The sequence below is a fragment of the Lissotriton helveticus genome, chromosome 7 (assembly GCF_964261635.1).
Source record: "Lissotriton helveticus chromosome 7, aLisHel1.1, whole genome shotgun sequence".
Lineage (NCBI taxonomy): Eukaryota > Metazoa > Chordata > Amphibia > Caudata > Salamandridae > Lissotriton > Lissotriton helveticus.
Genome location: NC_136068.1, coordinates 1,146,773,891 through 1,146,795,893, shown reverse-complemented (window position 1 = coordinate 1,146,795,893; position 22,003 = coordinate 1,146,773,891).

The window sequence follows — 22,003 nt, the reverse complement described above, 5'->3', positions numbered from 1 at the left end:
GAACGTTGCTGTGCCGAACCAAAAAGTGTAAAACATAACCAAACAATCTACGGTGCATACGCCTTTGGGGGGTCGACTAAGCATGTGCCGTGTCCAGAAAGTCATACCTGTCTGCGCTGCCGGCTCAACGGCGCCGCCAGGAAAGTTATTCTACAAACATCTATTACTGATAGCCCCTGGGGGGGGGGGAATTTGCTCCACGTCAATAACACTGTGCCTCACTTCTCCGCAGGAGTGTAAGTTGTGTGGTCCCTCAATCGTAGCTATTATGTGGTAAACAGATCATGGTCAAACCGAACCTCAACATACAGATATTGTAACAAATTCAGTTTCTCCTGCATCAGGTCCCCTTCCCCTCTCCTTAACTCAGCTTTTCAATCAGTATACAATAGAAAGGATATCAGTAGGTCTCAGGGTCTCTGGCCCTATCCGTTCCAACAGTTACTCCTGGGCATTGTCTAGAAGTTCATCCGCTGCTCTTGGTGTCACAGTCGGGAACAATACCATACTGTGTTCCGAGTCCGAGTGCAGTGTACTGTCCTCAGTGTCTGTATTGAGTGTCTCTCGCTCGTCCTGAAAAGAGCCCACCATCGCAACAGCGTCTTTCTGGCCTTCTTTCTGCTGGAATTTAGTAGGTTTACGCCGTTTCGATTCCTTAATCTGCGTGGTGGACATATCTCCTGTGTGGTCTGAGTCGTCCTTGGAGCCGCTGGCTGTCGATCTTTGAGTCTGTCCTGAATTCTCCTCGATGTCCATCACCTCTAGCCATTCCTCCACATCGGTGGGGCTCTCAAAAAAGTGAGTTTTATTGTCATGTATCACCTTAAGGCGGGCTGGAAACAGCAGGGCATAGCGGAGTTTGGCTTTTTGGAGTCTCTTTTTTACCTCGTAGTAGGAGGACCGTTGTTTCTGCACCAGGTTGGTATAGTCCGGGTATAGTGAGATACGCTTGTTTTCATATTTGTTGGACCCGGCCTCGTGGCGTGGTTCGCCTCTGTCCCTCCACACCCTGTGAGCGTAGGCCTGTGCCCCGAGTCCCCTGCGCAGCCTCCCCGTTAGTGTAGCCTGCACCCCGAGCCTGGTCGTCCTACTCCAGTTAAACCTAGATCCCCCTAGAACCTCGACCAGGCCTGCCTTTCCCGCTCCACGCCCAGCTCCGAGCGCCTAACCTTGCATGCCCCACAAGGCCCGGACGCCATCTTCCCTTCCCGACATCCCTGTCTCCCTGGGCTGAGCGTGACCCCGGCCCCAGCGAAACCCAGACTCCAAAGGCGCGCCAGTCCCGGCTGTGGGGTAAAGGGCTCCCCGAGTGAGATAAGCCAGGGAGTTTCGATGGCACCTCCGGCCTCCCCTGAGGGGCTGGTTTCTGTCACACCTTTGGCCCTCCCCTGTGGGCCAGTTTCGATCACCCCTCTGGCCTCCCCGAGGGCTGGCTCCAGACCCGCTGGGCGTCTGGGAATTCCCAGACCCATCTTTCAAAGGGATCAAAGAGCCAACCGCCGGACCTCGCCAACGACCAGCCCCCAGGGCCAGAGACCTCTGCCTGCGAGGGTCCGGAGATCAAAGAGCAAAAGGACTATAACTGGGCCTGCCCGACAACTAGCGGGCAGTTGTATCTTGGACCTGAAGCCCTGCTGATCTGATCGCGGCTGACCCTAAGAAGACTCATCCGGAACCTAGGAGCCCTGCTGACGCTGTCGCGGCTCAAGCTGAACTTGTAACCATCTGAGCCCTGCTGACGCTGTCGCGGCCCAAGCTGAACCTGCAACCATCGGAGCCCTGTTGACGCTGTCGCGGCTCAAGCGGAACCTGCAACCATCGGAGCCCTGCTGACGCTGTCGCGGCTCAAGCTGAACCTGCAACCATCGGAGCCCTGCTGACGCTGTCGCGGCTCGACCTCTAAGACCACCTGAGCCCTGCTGACGCTGTCGCGGCTCTCACGAACCTCTCCAGATCGAGCCCTGCTGACCTTGTCGCGGCTCGAGGAGTACTCTGGTCCGGCTGGACCATCGAGACCACCATCCCGACCGAGCCGACTCGACGGAGGTGAGGCAGCCAGTACGACCATCATCCCGTTCCCCCCGGCTCGAGGATTGAGAGCTGTGCGTAGGGTACGCCGCGTACTGACCCAGAGACTAAAAGACTGTCCCGCTTCCCCCTTCCCGAATCCTCCAAGACTTTGGGGTCCCTTGACCACTGTGTATATAAGAGTGCTTCCTTCGTTATTTGCTATATAAAGAACTTGTTACTAGAATCCAACGGTGTGGTGTCTGTTTGTAGTGTGGTGTGCGCTCAGTGTGTACGATCCTAGACCCGAAGTCCTCCCCGGTGGGGGACCTCCCCAATCAAGACTCGGCAAGTTCTGTGGGAGAGGTGGATCTTGGGGTGACCGGGTGAGCCCAACCTGGCCCTCGGACATCGCCCCTTCCAACAATATTCAATGAGGGACTTTACCCGGGCCTTTTGAAGCAGTATGTCTCTGTCCCGGTAATTGAGGATTTTAACTATCAGTGGTCGTGGTGGCTGTCCTGGTCTCGGTTGCCCAGTGGGAATCCGGTGAGCCCTCTCCACGCAGAAGAACGGCGACAGGCCTTCCGCGGCCACGTGATCCGGAACCACTGCTCCATGAATTCCGTTGCATGGGCTCCCTCGCTCCGTTCCGGAAGCCCAATGACGCGGATATTGTTGCGTCGATTGCGGCCTTCCGCATCCTCCACCCGCTCCATGAGGGACTTCACTTGTTGTTGTATTTGTTGGATGGAGCCGGTGTGCTCCGCCACCGTCGGGGCGAGGTCCGTCAGTGTTGCTCCTTGATCTTTAACTCTGTCTGCCAATTTGTCGTGATCGGCCTTTAACAGCGAAAGATTAGTGGCAAGGGTACCCATCTGTGCCTCCATTGCGGTTCTGGAGTCCCTGATTTCTTTGATTATCAGGTCCAGCTTGTCCATTTGTTGGTCATCAGGAAGGGCAGAGTTCGGCTGTAGCTGTGCAGAACCCCCCTGACCAGCTTCTAGAATGTGTCCCGCCGGTGCTCCATCCTTGCCGTCCATTGCTTTCACCCCTTTCCGGACCATGGTTATCGTCTCCGATCACGATCAGTATCCAGGGCCGGGACCCGGGGCAGGCGCCCCTCAACCGCTATGTCACTCCCACTCGGGTCCCCGCCCTAGTCTCGTGTCCCTCTGTGTCGTCGGTGGGTAGATGTCCCACAGAGTAGGGTCTGCGCAGGTCTTCTCTTGGTGGACCGCGACCAGCACTTACTGTTCGTCGTCCCGAGGAGTCACGGGGGGGCTCACCCGCAAGGTGTATAACTGGCCGTCTCTTCCCCGTCCCCCGCAGCACAGCAGAGCCGTGATTTTGGCGGTCTTCTTCTGGCACAGGGCGGCAATGATGTTCCTCCATGCCCCCGGGCCTTACACTCGGTCTGGCGACCCTCGGTCCCCCGGCCCGCCGCGGCCTTCACCTCAAGTTGCCTCAAGGGGGGAAGAAGGGAAAAGCAGGCTCGCCCCTCCGCAGCACCCCCTGTGCCCCCTCACCTCCCGGCACTCCACCAGGCCTCCGGTCAGGATCGTAGAGCTGGTGCGGCAGTCAGGCCTCCTCCGGTCAGAGCCTACCTCAGCAGCCCGGATCTCTTCCCGAAGTCTCAGCCCGCAGACCGTCTCAATCCCTCCCCAGAGACGCAGGTGGGCACCGTCGTATCTGTCCCTGCCTCCGGCGTCGTTAAGGGCTGTGTCTCAGGCGATCTCTCCGGGACAGCTCCAGGCAGCAGCGCTGGGCAGCGCCCAGCGATCCGGACACGTCCGCCACTCGAGGTCCCGGCTTGTAGCGTGGGGCTAGGCCTCAGGCTTCCGTCTCCCGTCTGCTCGGTATTCCGGGCTCTCAGGACCTCCAAATTTTTGCCGAGTCGTCGGGGGGCTCTACAGAGCCAGCGTTCTTCCGGTGTTGGTGTTTGTTGCCCCCCAGGCGCGGCTTTCAGGATTTCTTTCTCCCGGCGGCACCGGAGCTCTAGCAGACTCCGTCCGCCATCATGGCCTGCTAGCCACGCCCCCCCTTTGTCCTCAGTTGATAACCTAGTCTTAAAATTGTAATCTCCTCAGTTGTCGTTCATCTTCGCCCTCTTCTATAGACCTCCCTGTAATATGCCTACATTTCCCCAGGCCCTGGGTGAGATGATATCCCACCTTGTCATCAATCATGCAAGAATTCTTGTAATTGGGGATTTCAACTACTGGCCTAATGATGAACGGGAGAGCGCTAGCTCAAGGGAATTTGTTGACCTTCTTTCTGGGATGAACTGTGCCCAGTATGTGAGTGAAGCTACCCACATAAAAGGGCATATTTTAGATCAAGTTTAGACATCAAATTTGAAGATTTCCACTCCCCTGATAGCTCTGTGTGTCTGGTCGGGCAACCATCTGATTAGATGCACTCTCTCATGTGCTCCTTTCTCCAAATCTCAACCAATAAAGAATCAAATGACAAGAAATTGTAGAAATGAGGACATCAACCACTTGGTTCACTTTTAACTAGCACATCCCCGTCCACACTGGAAGCATTCGAGTCTCAGGCAGAGAGTATTAAGACATGGCTTAAATCGGCCAGCGACTGCGTTGCTCCTCTCAAAAAAACAAAGATCATGAGACCCCACGATGCCCAACGGTGGTTCTCTGACAATTTAAAAATGAAGAAACTTGCATTAAGACAAGCAGAACGCTGATGGCGACACCATTATCTCCCAGATAAAAAGGTCCCTTACTTAACCTTGTTGAAAGAATATAAAAACTTGATTATTCAAACTAATGCGATCTACTTTTCCCAAAAAATTATTAACTCATCAAATAAGTCTAAAGAGATCTTCTCTTTAGTCAATGAACTCTCTAAACCAGATAGAGTTATGAAGAAACCTGCTCCATCACAGTCCTTATGTGATTCCCTCAATTCATATTTCATTGTAGTCATTAAGGCTAGTATCCCTCCCCTTGCCTTTCCCATACAGGATTTGAATATTGGTAAGAATCCACATTGTCTCGATCAAATTCAACCGATCCCTGCGGAGATCTTTCTGGATCTACTAAAAAAGGTTGGCTCTGGTTCCCCCACTGACTGCTGTCCCCCTCACATACTCCGAGAAGCCTTCCCTACTTGCCTGGACCCTCCCCTCTCATTTCTCAACAACTCGCTTAAGCTTGGTATTGTCCCTGACTCATTTAAAAGGGCAGAAATGATTCCAATCCTGAAGAAACCGGGTGCAGACCCATTGGTCCTTAGTAATTACCGCCCCATTTCTCTACTGCCTGACCTGGGTAAAGTTTTAGAGTTTTATGTAGCAAATTGCCTCAGTTCTTTAGTTGAACACTCCGAGGTTTTGGTCTCCCATCAGGCCGGTTTTAGACCCGCACATTCCACGGAGTCTGTTATTCTTACTGTCACGGACGTACTTAGAGGGGGGGCTGATAAGTGCATCACCCAGGTCCTAGTTCTCCTGAACATGTCAGCAGCATTTGACACGATCGATCAAGACATCTTGATTGACAGTGTCAGCAATGCCGGAATCCAGGGTCTGGCATTAAAGTGGCTTTCCTCTTTTCTTAGCAACCAGTTTCAAGGGGTGCGTCTTGCCAACTTCTCATCCAACAAGAGAGAAATAACCTGTGGGGTTTCCCAGGGCTCCTCTCTCTCTCCGCTTCTCTTTAACCTGTATCTTCTTCCTCTAATCTGTTCCATGAGAGAAAGAAAGGTTGGAATCTTTAACTATGCCGACGACCTTCAACTGGTGTTTGACACTAACTCATCAGCATCATCAGTGTCTAACTTTCAAGCCACTGTGATTTTTATAAGCGACTGGATGAATAATAACCAATTGAATCTGAATCCTGACAAAACTGAACTGATTTTCACAGGTGGGTCAGCCAATCCATGGCACTCCAACTTTTGGCCCCCCCAACTGAGCAATCCCCCTGTGCCAGCTGTTTCCACTGTAAGCCTGGGTGTAATAATCAGTAATGATTTGTCCATGAAAGCACAGATCAGTTCAGTTGTCTCTGCCGGTTTCTTCCAACTGATGAAAATAAAGAAGATTAGTAGATTCTTGAGTAGGGAAGCCATGATCCTTGCCCCTTTAGCCTTGGTAATCTCCAGACTGGACTATGCCAACTCATTGTATGTTGGCATCCCTGCGTACATCTGAGACGCCTTCAATTGGGTCAGAACCAAGCTGCTAGGTTGACTTTTTTATCAACCAAAGTGGCATCACGTTAGACCACTAATGAAAAGCCTCCACTGGCTTCCAGTGATCAAGCGCTGTGCTTTTAAGCAGGGATGCACCATTTTTTAAACCTCTTCATGGCAATAGGCCAGCTTTTATATCAGCTAGACTTCAACGCTACAATCCTTCTCGAGACCTTAGGTCCTCGCACCTGAATCTATTGGCAACCCCCTCCTTTACACGTAAGAAGCAAGGTGGCTTAAGGATTGCAGTTTTGGCCCTAGAATTCTGGAAGTCCCTCCCAGTGGAGATGAGGTCTTTGACCACTCTTGCACAGTTCAGAAAACAGCTTAAGACCTGGTTGTTCTCCCAGGCATATGATGACTAAGCTAGCTCCCTGCCGCTGCCTCGCTGTGACTCTAGCGCCATGAAACCGTTTGGTGTACGCGCGCTCAATAAGTGTTTTTAACATAACATAACATTTATACACACACTCAGACACTGAGAGAACCACATATCCATCCATCCTTCCACTGTGACATCCACTCACAGATCCACACAGCTACTCAGCTCTCCATACAGCCACTCACAAATGTTACATGTTATCGTTTGTAACTAAAACTTGAAAAAATACTTAGAAAATCAAAAGATACAGGGATGTTCTAGATTAGAAACAGAATTTAAAAATCCTTAGAAATTCACTGAAACAAACAACGATTACAGGGAAGTTATAATTACTGGGACATTATATTTAGGCTCATATTTCACTCACATAAAACCATGAAAATTCAGCAGTTATAGTTATTTGAGCTAACTATAACTTACACCCGTAATGCACTGCTTATGACCTCACATATCAACATATCACATCACTCATGCCATGGTCATTCAATTTCTAAGGTTGCTAAGGTTTTCAAATTCTATCTCTTAAGTATACTGTCATTGTTACCTTTGTTTTTTTCAGCGAATATCTTTTTTTAAAATTCTATTTCCTAACTTTAACGTCCCAATATATATATATATATAACCTACTGGCGGTCGCCAGTAGGTAGTTATAGTTAGGATTGTTTTCCATAGGAATTCCGCAACATTCTATTGGGAATAACTTTGGCGCAGATTGAGGGATCTGCCTGTAATTTTCCTCGCATTTGCCTCACTGCGCTCCGCTCCTTTCCTGAAAGTTTGGGGGGGATTCGTCAAGCGGGGGCCGAGATAAAAGGGGGGTCCCAAAACGTGTTTTTCCCATGTTAATTTCCATAAGGGCGGTTGGACTCACTTTTAGCCCGAACGGCTGAATGGATTTCCACCAAACTTGGCAAAATTGTAGGGACTGGTAGCCCGATGTGCCTTTGCTATGTCTCAAGATATGTGCTCCAGTGGATTTTGAGTAATTTAGGTTAAAAAAATATATATATCTATAAGTGCGCCCCGGTACGCGCACCGGGGAGCACACAGGGCGCGCACCACGAGTTCGCGCGCGGAAAGCTGATTGGCTTTCGGGTGTCTGTCAACATTCCAAACAGTCCGGAGCGGCCACCATCTTGTGTCTCGGTAGGATCGAGACACAAGAGGTGGCAAAAACAAAGGGGGAAATTACCAAAAGGGGGCAGGGTAGAGCCCCCTGACCCCCTAGGTTTGGAGTGGGGGCCATAAAAGGGCCCCGTGGGGCAAAAAAAAAAAAATAATCAGATTTTCGCGGGGGGAGCGCCCGGTACGCGCACCGGGGAGCGTACCGGGGAGCGTACCAAGGGGAAAACCCAGTGAAACAGTAAAATATTAATTTAAAGTGCTTAGAGGTAGGGTAGCTTTGCATAGAGTTGTTGTGTTGTGTGGGTGGTTTAAGTACCAGCATGTAGGTACCAATACAGAGTCTTAAATTTAATGTACACCGTCTGCTCTGTAGATATCTTGCATGTTGTTACAGAAGTTATTGTGGTATATGGAATCCATAGCATAGTCTGTCAGGAAAGCAGAAACAACATGGAGGCAGGAGATGAAAAAGAGATGTCAAATACACATTGGAGATAATATAGTGGGAGAAAGGAAGTAACTATGAGCAGAATTACTATGTAACACAAAAAAGTTGGACAGTATACTGTAAGTCTCACTTTATATTATATTCATTTTGGTACTATTTCATGAATTACATATAAACATGAATAATGTCTCGAACAATTTTTAATTATTAAATAAAAATGTATTGCTCTGATTTTTCAAAATTTAATAAAACTTCCAACATTATATCGTCAGGAATGTCCACATTTTCAGTCCATGATTCCATTTCTTCCACACAATTAACTAACTCTTCGTCTAGAGACTAATCCATAAAGTAAAAGTCTTCCTCAGGATTGTTTTGAAGAACTATTTCGAAAGAAATATTTGCTTCTCCTTCCATTTTCTTGCTGTAAATTGCATTAAAAATAAATATATCAGTAGAGTTAGGGCAGTGTTGGGTTTAAGTTTAGACAGGTACTTCTGAGTTTTTAACAGTGAAGTTATCTTTGGGTAGTGTATGGTATCAGGCAGGAAGTAGAAATATCAAAAAAGTGTATGTGAAGAAGCCTAATTAATTTCATAATTATACCAGAGAAGCCTAACTCAATCCATAACTATAACAGAGAAGCCTATCTCAATCTATAACTATAACAGAGGGACAGTAAATAACTATCAGAAAACGTTTTTACAAATTATCTTAAAGTGCCCCTTACAAATTAACAACTTACCTTATTAAAAGGTGATGAAGATAAATGGAGAACATTTTTTCAAGATGTACCTCAGGTAGTTGTAACCAAAATGGCCGTGTTTCCCTCTCTTTTTTTCATTTATATTCATGTACATAACCAATCAAATGTCAGGAAATAAAAGTAGAAAATGAAAGTAACATTTTAATTGGTTGTAAATTCTAACACTTCATATGTGTTTTTGTCATGTAATTTACCTCAGGATATTTAGACAGGGCTACAGCCCAAATGGCTCAATGGTATTCCATCAAATTTGGGAAAATGGTAGGGACTGGTATGTAGTAGGACCTATGCTATATTTGGTGAAAGTCTCTTCAGTGGTTTTCATGTAATGTAACTTAAAAAAAAAATTGGGAGCGCTTACCGGGGCGCGGGAATGGGTAAAAGGGGGCACGGTAGACACCCCCTGACCCCTACGTTTTCTGAGTGGGGCTTAGGAGGCCCATATAGGCCCAAAAAAAAAATAATTTATTTTTCGCAGGGGGAGCAGCGGTACGCGTACCGGGGAGCGTACTTTGGTGAAAAACAGTGAAAAAAGTTAGAGAAAAGTAATCATTTTGAGTGATCAGAGGTAGGGTAGCCCTGAAAAGAGCTTTTGGGTTCTGTGGATGATTTAGGTACCTACAAGTAGGTTCCAATGCACAGTCTTAAATTCAGAAGGAATATTCTATTCCCCTCATCTGAGAAGTGCACACCATCTCCTCTGTAGATATCTTGCATGTTGTAACGCAAGTTATTGTTGTATATTGAACCCATTCCATAGTCTCTCATGTAAGCAGAAACAGATTTATTCACATGTTTCCGTGCTTTCTCAAATTGTGGACAAAATTGGTTGGACCACTTCCATTTCTGTCTTTGGCATATATTGGAATATACCAAGGCAGTTAGTGGAAAAAGTGTCATCAATTGCCCAAAGGTGTCCTTTAAAACCATTTCCAGACCTACCCCAGTCAAAGTGCCTAGGTCATTTCCACCACAGTGCAAAATTATACGGTCAGGGTGTGGCAGATGGTGAAAGGTTTTCCCCAATGGTATCAATTGATGTCATCTCAATCCTCTTTGGCCAATCCATTTGATGTGCACATTTGGTAAATCAAGGTTGTGAACATTTCTGAGAGCTGCATACCTTTGAGCCCAGTGGATGTAGCTATGTCCAATAATCCAGACAGAATACATGGTGAGAGGACGTTCTGGTGCAGTCAGATGAAGTGTAGGAATAAAATGGCAGTTGGAACAGTAGGAGTTTGCAAAAAAAAACTGTGGAGTTTCAGTGCTGCAAGCAATGATTGGTGGATTCAGATAGTTGAAAACTGAAAGTTAGGGTACATGTTTCTGTTCTGTAAAAGAAGTAATTTGAATGGTTAAGAAAAAGTCATTAAAAGAAAGATTGCACCTGATAAGCTGGTGTATTGAGAGGTCAAACATCCTTGCTGAGTTCATTTGCAACATTGTAGAATAACCTTTTAACCCTGAGAGCTCAGTGAGGAGGGAGTTGCTATGGTAACAGGTAGAAAGGGCTGAGGGGGGGGGGGGAAGGGTGTTGGTTTGAAAATAGAGAGGGAAGAGTTTTGATTGGTTACCATGAGGAATATGTGTATAGAATTAGAGGGTTTCTGTGCCATTCATGGTTGCAGTGCCTGCCGTACATACCTTTTGCTCTGCTAAAGAAATATTGGTGTGTGTATCTGACACTGTTCTCAATCTCCCAAAGCATTTGTAAAGGTGAGTTATGATTCATTCAATATAGATAGAGAGTTTAGATTAGGAAGCACATTGAGCTTCTTGCTGTTGGTTTGTGAGATGCTTTTTGAAAATGCAATATTTGAACCTTTCACAATCATGTCACCTATTTTACCTCAGATTAGGAAGCAGACTGCAGATTGCTGTTGGTTTGTGTCATTTTTTTGGTAATGCTTGGTAGGAATGTTTGCAAGAGAGAGGAAATGTATTTTGTAAAATAGTGAGTATTTAGTACTGAAATGGAATGCTTGTAAATAGGACCTGCGTTCTGTTTCTAAAATGTTATTGAAAAAACGATTTTGGGGCAAATCAATGGCTTTTAGATTTTTGAAGAAGGAATAAATAGTGTGTGCATGATTACATAAAAATATTTGAACCTTTCACAATCATGTCACCTGTGTTACCTCAGATTAGGAAGCAGACTGAGTGTCTTTGCTGTTGGTTTGTGTCATTTTTTTGGTAATGCTTGGTAGGAATGTTTGCAAGAGAGAGGAAATGTATTTTGTAAAATAGTGAGTTTTCAGTACTGAAATGGAATGCTTGTACATAGGACCTGTGTTCTGTTTCTAAAATGTTATTCAAAAAACGATTTTGGGGCAAATCAATGGCTTTTACATTTTTGAGAAGGAATAAATAGTGTGTGCATGATTACATAAAAATATTTAAACCTTTCACAATCATGTCACCTGTGTTACCTCAGATTAGGAAGCAGACTGAGCTTCTTTGCTGTTGGTTTGTGTCATTTTTTTAGTAATGCTTGGTAGGAATGTTTGCAAGAGAGAGGAAATGTATTTTGTAAAATAGTGAGTATTTAGTACTGAAATGGAATGCTTGTAAATAGGACCTGCGTTCTGTTTCTAAAATGTTATTCAAAAAACGATTTTGGGGCAAATCAATGGCTTTTACATTTTTGAGAAGGAATAAATAGTGTGTGCATGATTACATAAAAATATTTGAACCTTTCACAATCATGTCACCTGTGTTACCTCAGATTAGGAAGCAGACTGAGCTTCTTTGCTGTTGGTTTGTGTCATTTTTTTGGTAATGCTTGGTAGGAATATTTGCAAGAGAGAGGAAATGTATTTTGTAAAATAGTGAGTTTTCAGTACTGAAATGGAATGCTTGTACATAGGACCTGTGTTCTGTTTCTAAAATGTTATTCACAAAACGATTTTGGGGCAAATCAATGGCTTTTACATTTTTGAGAAGGAATAAATAGTGTGTGCATGATTACATAAAAATATTTAAACCTTTCACAATCATGTCACCTCAGATTAGGAAGCAGACTGAGCTTCTTTGCTGTTGGTTTGTGTCATTTTTTTGGTAATGCTTGGTAGGAATGTTTGCAAGAGAGAGGAAATGTATTTTGTAAAATAGTGAGTTTTCAGTACTGAAATGGAATGCTTGTATATAGGACCTGCGTTCTGTTTCTTAAATTTGATTTGAAAAACGATTTTGAGGAAAATCAATGGCTTTTAGATTTTTGAAAAAGGAATAAATAGTGTCTGCATGATTAAATAAATATATTTGAACCTTTCACAATGATGTCACCTGTGTTATGTCAGATTAGGAAGTAGATTGTGCAGATGAGGTGAGGCATGTCCAGAGGTACAGAGGAGGTGATGCCTGTGTTGAAGACTGTAGTGGGAGAGAGGCCTTTCCTGGGGAACATAGGTGGTGAGTACTGTGTCCAAGAGTGTAGTGGACTAGACTTCATGAAGCCTATCCCCCACTGTAGTCTTAGACACAGGCCTCACCTCCTTTGTACCCCTGGACAAACATCTCTTCCACTACACTCTTCAATACAGGCCTCACCTCCTTTGCACCCGTGGACAATCCTCACCTCATCTGCAACCCTGAATAGACCTCAACTCATCTGCATCCTTAGACAGGCCTCAGCTTATTTACACCCCTGGACATGCGTCACCTCATCTGCACCCAGTTACCATGAATTATACTCAATACAGTGAGGCCTGTCCAGAGGACACAGATGAGGTAAGGCTTGTCCAAGGGTCAGAGGAGGTTAGTCCTCTCCACTGTACTCCTGGACACTGAATGCTTGTACATAGGACCTGTGCTCTGTGTCTAAAATGTTATTTAAAAAACGATTTTGGGGCAAATCAATGGCTTTTAGATTTTTGAGAAGGAATAAATAGTGTCTGCATGATTAAATAAATATATTTCAACCTTTCACAATGATGTCACCTGTGTTATGTCAGATTAGGAAGTAGATTGTGCAGATGAGGTGAGGCATGTCCAGAGGTACAGAGGAGGTGAGGCCTGTGTTCAAGACTGTAGTGGGAGAGAGGCCTTTCCTGGGGAGCATAGGTGGTGAGGCCTGTGTCTAAGAGTGCAGTGGACTAGACTTCATGAAGCCTATCCCCCACTGCACTCTTAGACACAGGCCTCACCTCCTTTGTACCCCTAGACAGATCTCTCTTACACTACGCTTTTCAATACAGACCTCACCTCCTCTGCACCCCTGGACAATCCTCACCTCATGTGTAACCCTGAATAGACCGTTTGCTTATTGTCATTGCTTTGTTGTTTGGTAATAGTGGTCTATAATGTGTTATTTGTTTCTTTACCACAGCTTGAAATCAAGATTTCAATAGTAAGGAAATATGCCCTCAAGGCAGAGGAGAAGAAAAGATGCGAAGCGGAAAAAATCAAAAACAGCAACGGAATTACAGTACTCCTCTACAACAAATGCTTCAAAAAACAGGAAAAAAGCTCCTGGTAAGACAACTAAGTCTTTCTTACGGAACATATGTAGATAAAAAAAAAATGTTGGACAGAATGTAGAAAAAGAGAAGGAGAGAGCAAATTTGAAAAGGAAGGAGAGGCCCCCCAAAAATGTTACTACTGGAGCAGGAGAGAATAATATGTATAGGAATAGAAGGCAAAACCAATTTAGGGACATTCGTAAACAAATGTTTCGCAATAGGGTGGTTTTAAATTTGTTAAAAAATATTAAAAAAGGTAAACAGAGATCTGCTTTTTATAAGAAAAAGAAAAATATAGAGAAGATTGTTGATCAGGCTTTTGAAGTTAAGAAAAAAATATTTATTTTAATAATCAATAGAATTAGGACACTTAACAAGACAATTGATGTTTTCAAATAAAACAGTAGATGGAAAAGAGTAATTAATCGGACTAATTTTTGTAAAGTTTTTTCTGGAGAATGGATGCACAGTTCAAGTTGTGAGCCATTTTTCAATGAGGAGAGTTACTTCCAGGAGAATGTTTAGTGCATGCAGTTGACACCAGTGGTCGAGCATATGAGGTGAAAGACTGTTGTATGTATAGACGTTCTTGTAAAGCGCTATCACTGTCACCCGCCGGGCATCCTGGCGCTTAGACTGTTATGACACAGAGCGAGATTTTACCAACTTCCGATCTATTTACATTGTTCTGGGGAACAGGTGGGTCTTTAACTCTTTTTTAAAGGTGGGAAAAACTTCCAGGCCCCTAAGACCCAGCAGTAGAGAATTCCACAGCCGTGCTGCGGCAATCCTAAAGGATCGTCCGCCCATCCGGGTCCTCCGAAACTTGGGTACCACGACCAAGTGAGCCGAGGCTGATCGGAGTGATCTTGAGAGGATATACCATGAAAAAAGATCCTGCAAAGGGGCCGGACCTTGACTGTGTAAAGCTCTAAAAACGATACATAGAGCCTTGAAGTTCAACCCGTTGAAAAATTGGGAGCCAGTGGAGGTCCCTGAGTGCCTTAGTAGAAGAGTCCGAGCGACATCGCGAGAGTGCCAGTTTGGTGGCAAAATTCTGTATCCGTTGGAGTTTTCCTAGCACAGTAGTTGGTGCCCCCAGTAGCAGTGCGTTGCAGTAGTCGAGACGACTTAAGATTATGCTCCGCACTACTTCTGGTCTTGCCTGCGTCGGAAGCAAGGGTAGGATCTTTCTCAAGGATCCAAGTAAAGCTATACACGTAGCCACCGTTTTATTTACTGAGGTGTCCAGCTGTAGATTGGAACTAAGCAAGACCCCCAGATTCCGAACCGAATCAGCAGGTAGACTGGTGCCTTGGAAATCGGGAGGCCAAAAACCCTGTCGTAGGGGTCTGGGGATCCGATCCGTGGAACAGTGTAATACCTCGGTTTTCGAGCTGTTGAATTGGAGGGAATTATTCCCTAACCTTTCTACCGTGGCACCCATGCATCGATGAAAAACCTCCAGTGACACTCCACCCTTACCTTCAAACGAGAAGATAAGCTGGGTGTCGTCGGCGTAGTTGGTAACTGTTATGCCAAACGACTTGATCAGCGTGATCAGGGGACGGAGGTACAGATTGAAGAGGATAGGGCTGATGGCAGGTACTCCCTGTCCAACCCTCTTGATGTTAGATTGATAGGGTGGTAGTGCAACTACCTGGTGTCTTTGCTCAAGATATGACACCAGCCATTCAAGGGCTAAGCCTGACACCCCCGCCTCTATCAATCTCCTGATCAGAGTAGCATGGTTGACCGTATCGAACGCGGCCGACATGTCAAGCAGCACTAAAAAGGCTGCTTGACCCTGGTCGGCCCGCGTCCGAAGGTCATCAAGAACAGTCACCAGAGCTGACTCTGTCCCATGTGCCGGTCGAAACCCAAACTGAGCCACATCCAAACAATCATTCATTTCAAGAAAGTTGGAAAGATATTTTGTGGCCAGTTTCTCTAAGATTTTAATAGGGAATGGCAAGAGGGAGATGGGCCTAAAGTTAGCTGGGCATGTGGGGTCCAGCCAGATTTTCCTTTTTGAGCAATGGAGAGACCACCGCCAGTTTCCAGCAGTCTGGCACCCGTGCCGAGGTGAAAGACTGGCAACAGTTGGAAAACAATGGAGGGAACAACTCTTCACGACAAAGTTTCCAGAATCTGGGTGGTAAAGGGTCGAGGGGTGAGCCAGAGGACATCCCACCAGCCAAAGAGCAAAAGTCCTCAAAAGATGGTAGAGGAAAATTGCTTAGCTCACCTGCTCTGATGCACTCCTTCCCATTTTCTGGCGAGATGGAATCGTATGTAGTACTGCCAGTTGAGGGGGGGAGGTTATTTAAGATGTTGGTAATCTTATCCTCAAAGGCTTGTGCCAACGAGTCGCAGAGAGCTTGTGAAGCCGGGATGGCGTTTTTGGTACAGCCAGGATGGGCCAAGTCCTTTACGATCTTAAATAGGGCCTGGGATTTGTTAACGGCTGCCAGCAAAGATTCTTCTAAAAATCTGGCTTTGGCCAGCTTGATCTGGGTCTTATAGAATGCCAGTGCTTGTCTAAAGAGGACTCTGTGTGATTCCAAGTACTGTTTCCTCCAGGTTCGCTCAGCCTGTTTGCATTGTAGCTTGAGCTGCCGAAGTTCTTCCGAGTACCATGGCATGGCAAGATTAGTCCTATCTTTGATTTTCCGCACCGGGGCCAAAGAATCCAGAGAAGTAGAGATTTGCTGACAGAGAGTCTCATAGCTCTCATCCACGTTCACTCCCAGTACAAAGCCATCCGGCAACAAAGAAGGCGGAGTGGCTTGTCTGAGGAGTCTGGTCCACAGTCTCCCCGTTCTAGTGCCCGCCGCACTCCCCTTCTTCGAGCAGGTGCTAGTGCACGAGAGGGAGAACTGGACAAGGGCATCGTCCGTCCAACACTGTGGCAGGACGTCAAGAATTGAAGTACTACCGGCATCAGCAAAGAGTAGATCGAGAATATGGCCCTTTGCGTGGGTTTTGGAGAGTACTAGTTGTTCTAGCTCAATGTTAAGACACGCTTGTACCAGTTCTTCATAGGCCGTCTTGGTCGATCCTTCTGAGCACAGATTGAAGTCCCCCAACACCATCATCTTTGTGTGGGAGTAGGAGAGATCATATACCAAATCAATGAGCTCAGGAACGGCCGATAGCGGGCAAGCCGGGGGTCTATAACATAATAGACCCGTAAGTAGCACACCTCCCAGGTCCTTGATGGAAAAGGCCAGTGTTTCGCACCCAGCAATAGCCTTGACGTTAAGCTGAGTGAGGTGTAAAGTCTGTCTAAAGATTATGCCAGTTCCACCTCCTCTACCTCCCACCCTAGGATTATGCATTATTTTAAAGCCCGGGGGACACGCTGACCCCAGTTCCACCAAACTAGTCGGTGTTGTCCACGTCTCTGTCATAAAGAGTACGTCAAGATGGTGAGACTCTATAAGTAACGCGATCTCATCACAGTGTTTGATAAGGGAGCGCACATTCAGCAGCCCACAAGACACGTAAGCTGGGTGCTTACAGGAGGAGTTGTACTTTTGATTGCTAACAGAACCAGGGTTAAGGCGTAAAAGTTCATCTCAGGAGTACGATTGGAGGGGAGCACCTAAGTTCCCAAGGGTAATATGTTCGGCCGCCGGCGCGTCCCGTGCGCGAACGGGCGCAAACGGGCTTACCTCTGGCGCACCTCCGGCGCTCCGCCGGCGCTCCCGCTGCGCGCCTACGCTGCGCGCTTTTGGGACGGCCATCATTTATAGCCGTAGACACTACAGTAATGCAATCACTAGACCCCCCAACCAAGATGGCGCCAGCAATTCGGCACTCCCTGGTTCCCTCACTCACCCAAGATGGCGGCTGCCAACACCGCAGCGCTATGTCTCCGGGAGCCCTGAGTACCCTGAGATGGTCGATTTCCCGCTAAGTGCGGAATGGGGACACGATTTATAGTGCAGGTAAGAGGGGAGGAATAATAGTAAAGCGCTGAGGCGAAATAGCGCCGAGAGCAACAGCCCGAACGCGCAGTGAAGTAGATAGGTTTCTTAAAATAATTTAAAACAGCAGCAATGCAGCGCTAGATACAGCAGCGCTGTCCGATTGAAAAAGAGAAACTTGTGCCTAGAGAACCAGAAGAGGTGTTAACTGATGAAGTTTTAGGGAGACGTACTAAGGGTCCAGTGTACACTTGGAAGTGTAGTAGTATTTGTAGTGTGCGACAGGAATCAATCGATTTGTTTTGTAATTTCTTACGTACATATAGTAAGAAAATTCTAAAACTGAAAATGAAGATGTTGCAAGACTTAGATCCTTGTAGAGTGAGAGAAAACACAGGTTTGCAAGGGCATTCACTAGCTTGTCTTTCTAGAAAAGTCTGTCAGAGTGTTTTTCATCATTTTAGGATGTTAGCAGTGCATCATAACAAAATGAGGAAATTAGTGAGAAGGTTGTATTATGCAAAAAGTCCAGCACTTAAACTTAAACAATTAAACAGTGCTCTTTTGCATGGAACTGAATTAGATGTGAAGAAGATTTGTGAAGAAATTGAGATTTGTTATTTTGGTGATAAAGAGGACAGTGTAGAAATTGACACAGAAATTCAAGGTAATGTGGAAGACAATGTACAGATTTCAAGTACAGAAAAGTTTGACCAGGAAATTACCAGGTTTAAGGTAAAATCAAGTGAAAGGCCGAATTTTACTTGTGTGTGTTGTCGACGAACTCATTATAAGCATCAAACTAGATTAGTTGATTTATACGTAAAAAGTGAAAAGATAAATAATTATGAGTGGAAGGATTTTGCCACTTATTTGTGGGTGGAGAATTCTTTTGATTTGAATTCTGATCAGCGTATTTGTAAATATTGTTATGATAAATTAAATCAAAACAGAATGCCTGCTAGAGCTGTTCATAATAATCTGGAGTTGGTAGACATTCCTCCTGAATTGATGGATTTAAATACATATGAGTCTATTTTGATTCAATGTGTCCATCCTTTTCAGGCAATTGTTCGCATGGAGCCTAAGATAGGGAAATTGCCTCCTTCAGATTTACAGAGAGGATTAAAGGGAAGAGTTGTTTATTTGCCTCTAGATTTCAAGAAAAATATTGATACAATTGGTGTAGAGAAAGTGGAAGAGGAACCTCTGGTTATTCTAGTTAATGGGGTTCCGACAAAGAGTAAGAAAATCTGGCAAGATTTAGTGGATGTTAGGAAAGTCAAAAAGGCAACGTTGTATTTGGTCAAAAACAATGAGTACTACAAACATGTATGTGTTGAAAAAGTTGATGTGTCTAGAAGTGAAGAAATATATGAACATTAAACTGTTCATCCTTTGCGTTCCAAAGAAGTGATGGTGAATGCAATTGACTTGTTTCAAATGAAAGCAGCAAAAGGAAGTCCCATTAGTGTATGGGAAGAAAGTTTGGAAGCTCGTTGTTTTCCACATTTATTTCCAACAGGTCGAGGTGGACGATATGACGATCGACCAGTTCAAATTCCTGCATCTGAATACCGGACTTTAAGATTATATGCTGAAGATCCAAGGTTTCGTCAATGTATTCCATATTTGTTTCATCTACTGTATGAAAGTGACTTGTCTGGGCTTTCTTATGCAGTAAACCATATACTGAAAAGTGGAGCACATCTGCAAAATGTTTCGGCGAGGGACTTTATGGAGAAAGTCAATCTACAAGATAATATTTTGGAATCTCATCTAATCAATCTCATGGCATGTCAGCGTGGTACAAATGAGTATTGGTACCGTCGTCATGGGGAATTGAAATGTATGCTAAGAAACTTAGGAACTCCTACATGGTTCCTCACTCTTAGCTGTGCTGAGTATGCTCGGGAAGACTTACTTCAATTTCTACGAGAGGCAAATGCAAATATACAAAATATAGAATTCAAAACTGCTGGAGAACTGTGTTCTTTGGATACAGTGAATGCATGCAGATATTTCAATCATAGATTTAAAGCTATGATGTCTTTTATTACCAACAAAAAAAATCCTCCCCTTGGAGAGGTTTTGGATTTCTTTTGGAGAAAGGAGTATCAAGCGAGAGGTGCTCCTCATATACATATGTTGTTGTGGATTAAAGATGCACCCAAATTTGGAACAGATTCCGATGAGACAGTGATGAGCTTCATTGAAGAGTATTCAACATGTGCTGTTCCGAAAAGTACAGAAGAAAACAGTTTAAGGCAACAAGCTTTACGCTTTCAATCCCATCGTTGTGGAAAGTACTGTCGTCGAAAATTCAGAAACAAGGACAAGTTCTATACAAAATGTCGTTTCGCGTTTCCACGACCAGTGATTTCTAAAGGAAGAGTAAATAATTTGATGTCTTCTCTGCGACATACTGTGACGAGGAAATCACCAAAAAATACATACAATTTAAAAAGAGACGAAGAGTCCAAGTACATCAACGACTACAACCCAGTGATTTTGTCCATGTGGAATGCTAACATGGATATTCAGTTCGTTGCTGACAACTCGATTGCTGTGGCTAGATATGTGACGTCTTACATCACAAAAAAAGAAAAGACAGAACTGAAGGAAATGTGGGAGGACATTTCACATGAAAAGAGTCTAAGCAAGAAATTATACAGTTACAGTCTGAAGATGTTGTCATATCCAGAAATAGGAGCATATGAATGTTCTGATCGATTGTCATCAGCAAGTCTATATGCCAAATCTAGAACCATCATTTGGGTGAGTCTAGGTCTTGCTGCAACACGAAACCGAGTTTTGAAATCTGTACAAGAAATAGAGTATTTTGCGGAGAAAGAACCAGAAAGTACAGATATTTTGAAGACAAACATGTTGGATACATACTATCCAAATAGAAGTCCTTACCTTGAGAACGCTTGTCTCTATGAAGTTCTGCAAAGATAGATTTATAAGAGGAACATCAGAGAAGATATCAATAATGGAATATATGCTGTCATTGGGTGTGAAGGATGTCTAGTGAAGCAGAGAAAAGGCCATTTGATTAATCATCAAAAATTGAGTTGCGAAAATCCAGAGAAAAGGGAATTTTACTTTTTAGCTCTTTTGCAACTCTTTAAGCCATGGCGTACAGAAGAGCAACTACTTGGAGATTTTCTCTGTTACGAAGATTCTTTTAATGCAACCAAGGATACCATAGAATGTCCTGTTTTTACAAATTATCTGCAAATGTTGAACGAAGAGATAGAGCAAGAAGCCACAATTGCTGTAGAGATTGCTAGAGACAGTTCTCAAGACAGTCAGAGTTCTACTTCAATAATAATAATAATAATAATAGGGGCATTTGTAAAGCACTGAGTTACGCACACCGGTGTGTCCCCGCGCTGACAGTGGGAGAGGCGGATAACAGGGAAGTTTAGCTACCAGGCAGACCATTATCTGACAAAGAAGTAGGTTTTTAGTTTAGCTCGAAACCTCGTTTCTAATGGTTCCTGGCGTAGGTCTACTGGGAGTTTATTCCAGTGATATGCCGCTAAATACCTAAAGGATCTGCCTCCCATACGAGCTTTCTTCACTTTGGGGATCCTCAGCAGTCCCCCACCCGCAGATCTAAGCGCCCGGGCAGGTTCATAAACTTCGATCAGTTTCTGCAGTGGTCTAGGTGCCCTGCCATTCACAATCCGATGACAGGTGCAGAGGGCCTTGTATTCAACTCTGCTCTTCACCGGGAGCCAATGTAGCTTCTGCAGGGCCACCTTCGAGGGCGCCCTTTTGGGCAACCTGAGGATCAAACGTGCTGCCGCATTTTGCAGCACTTGAAGGCGATCAACAGCTTTCCCCGGTGCCCCCAAGTACAGCAGGTTCGCATAGTCCAGCCTTGCGGTCACCAATGCATGTACTAGGGTTTGACGGGCTTCCATCGGCAGTAAGTCAAGGACTTTCCTCATCCTTTTCAGGACCCCAAAACACACGCCTACCACCCGGTTGATCTGGGGCCCAAAAGTAAGGCCCGCGTCAAACCATACTCCTAAATTTTTTGCCTCCTGACAAGGGGCGGGAGTTGGTCCTAGACAGGATGGCCACCACGCCGACGACCAGGCAGACTGGGCTCTCCCCACCACCAGCACCTCTGTCTTGCTGCCGTTAAGTTTTAGACAATTCTTGGCCATCCAATCGGCAAGATCTTTCATGCACGATCGGAAGCCATCCGCAGCAAGACAGGGCGCATGCGACAGGGAGATGACCAGCTGCGTATCATCGGCGTAAGATACCATTCGGAGGCCATGGCTCTCTACAATAGAGGCAACAGGCGCTACATATAGATTAAAAAGGGTCGGGCTCAGGGACGAGCCCTGGGGCACTCCCTGGCCCAAAGAAATCCCTTTAGAGTAGCAATGGCCTTGCCTCACTCGAAAGCTTCTTCCCGTTAGGAATGCCTGGATCCACCTCAGCGCAGTGCTAGCGATGCCACCTCTGTTCAGACACTGTAGCAAGATGGAATGTGCTACAGTGTCGAACGCCGCGCTGAGGTCTAGCAGGATCAAGGCCATGGTTTGCCCCTAATCTACACCCTGTCTCAGATGTTCTGTGGCCATGAGAAGGGCCGTCTCCGTAGCGTGGCGCGGTCTGAAGCCGAATTGTGTG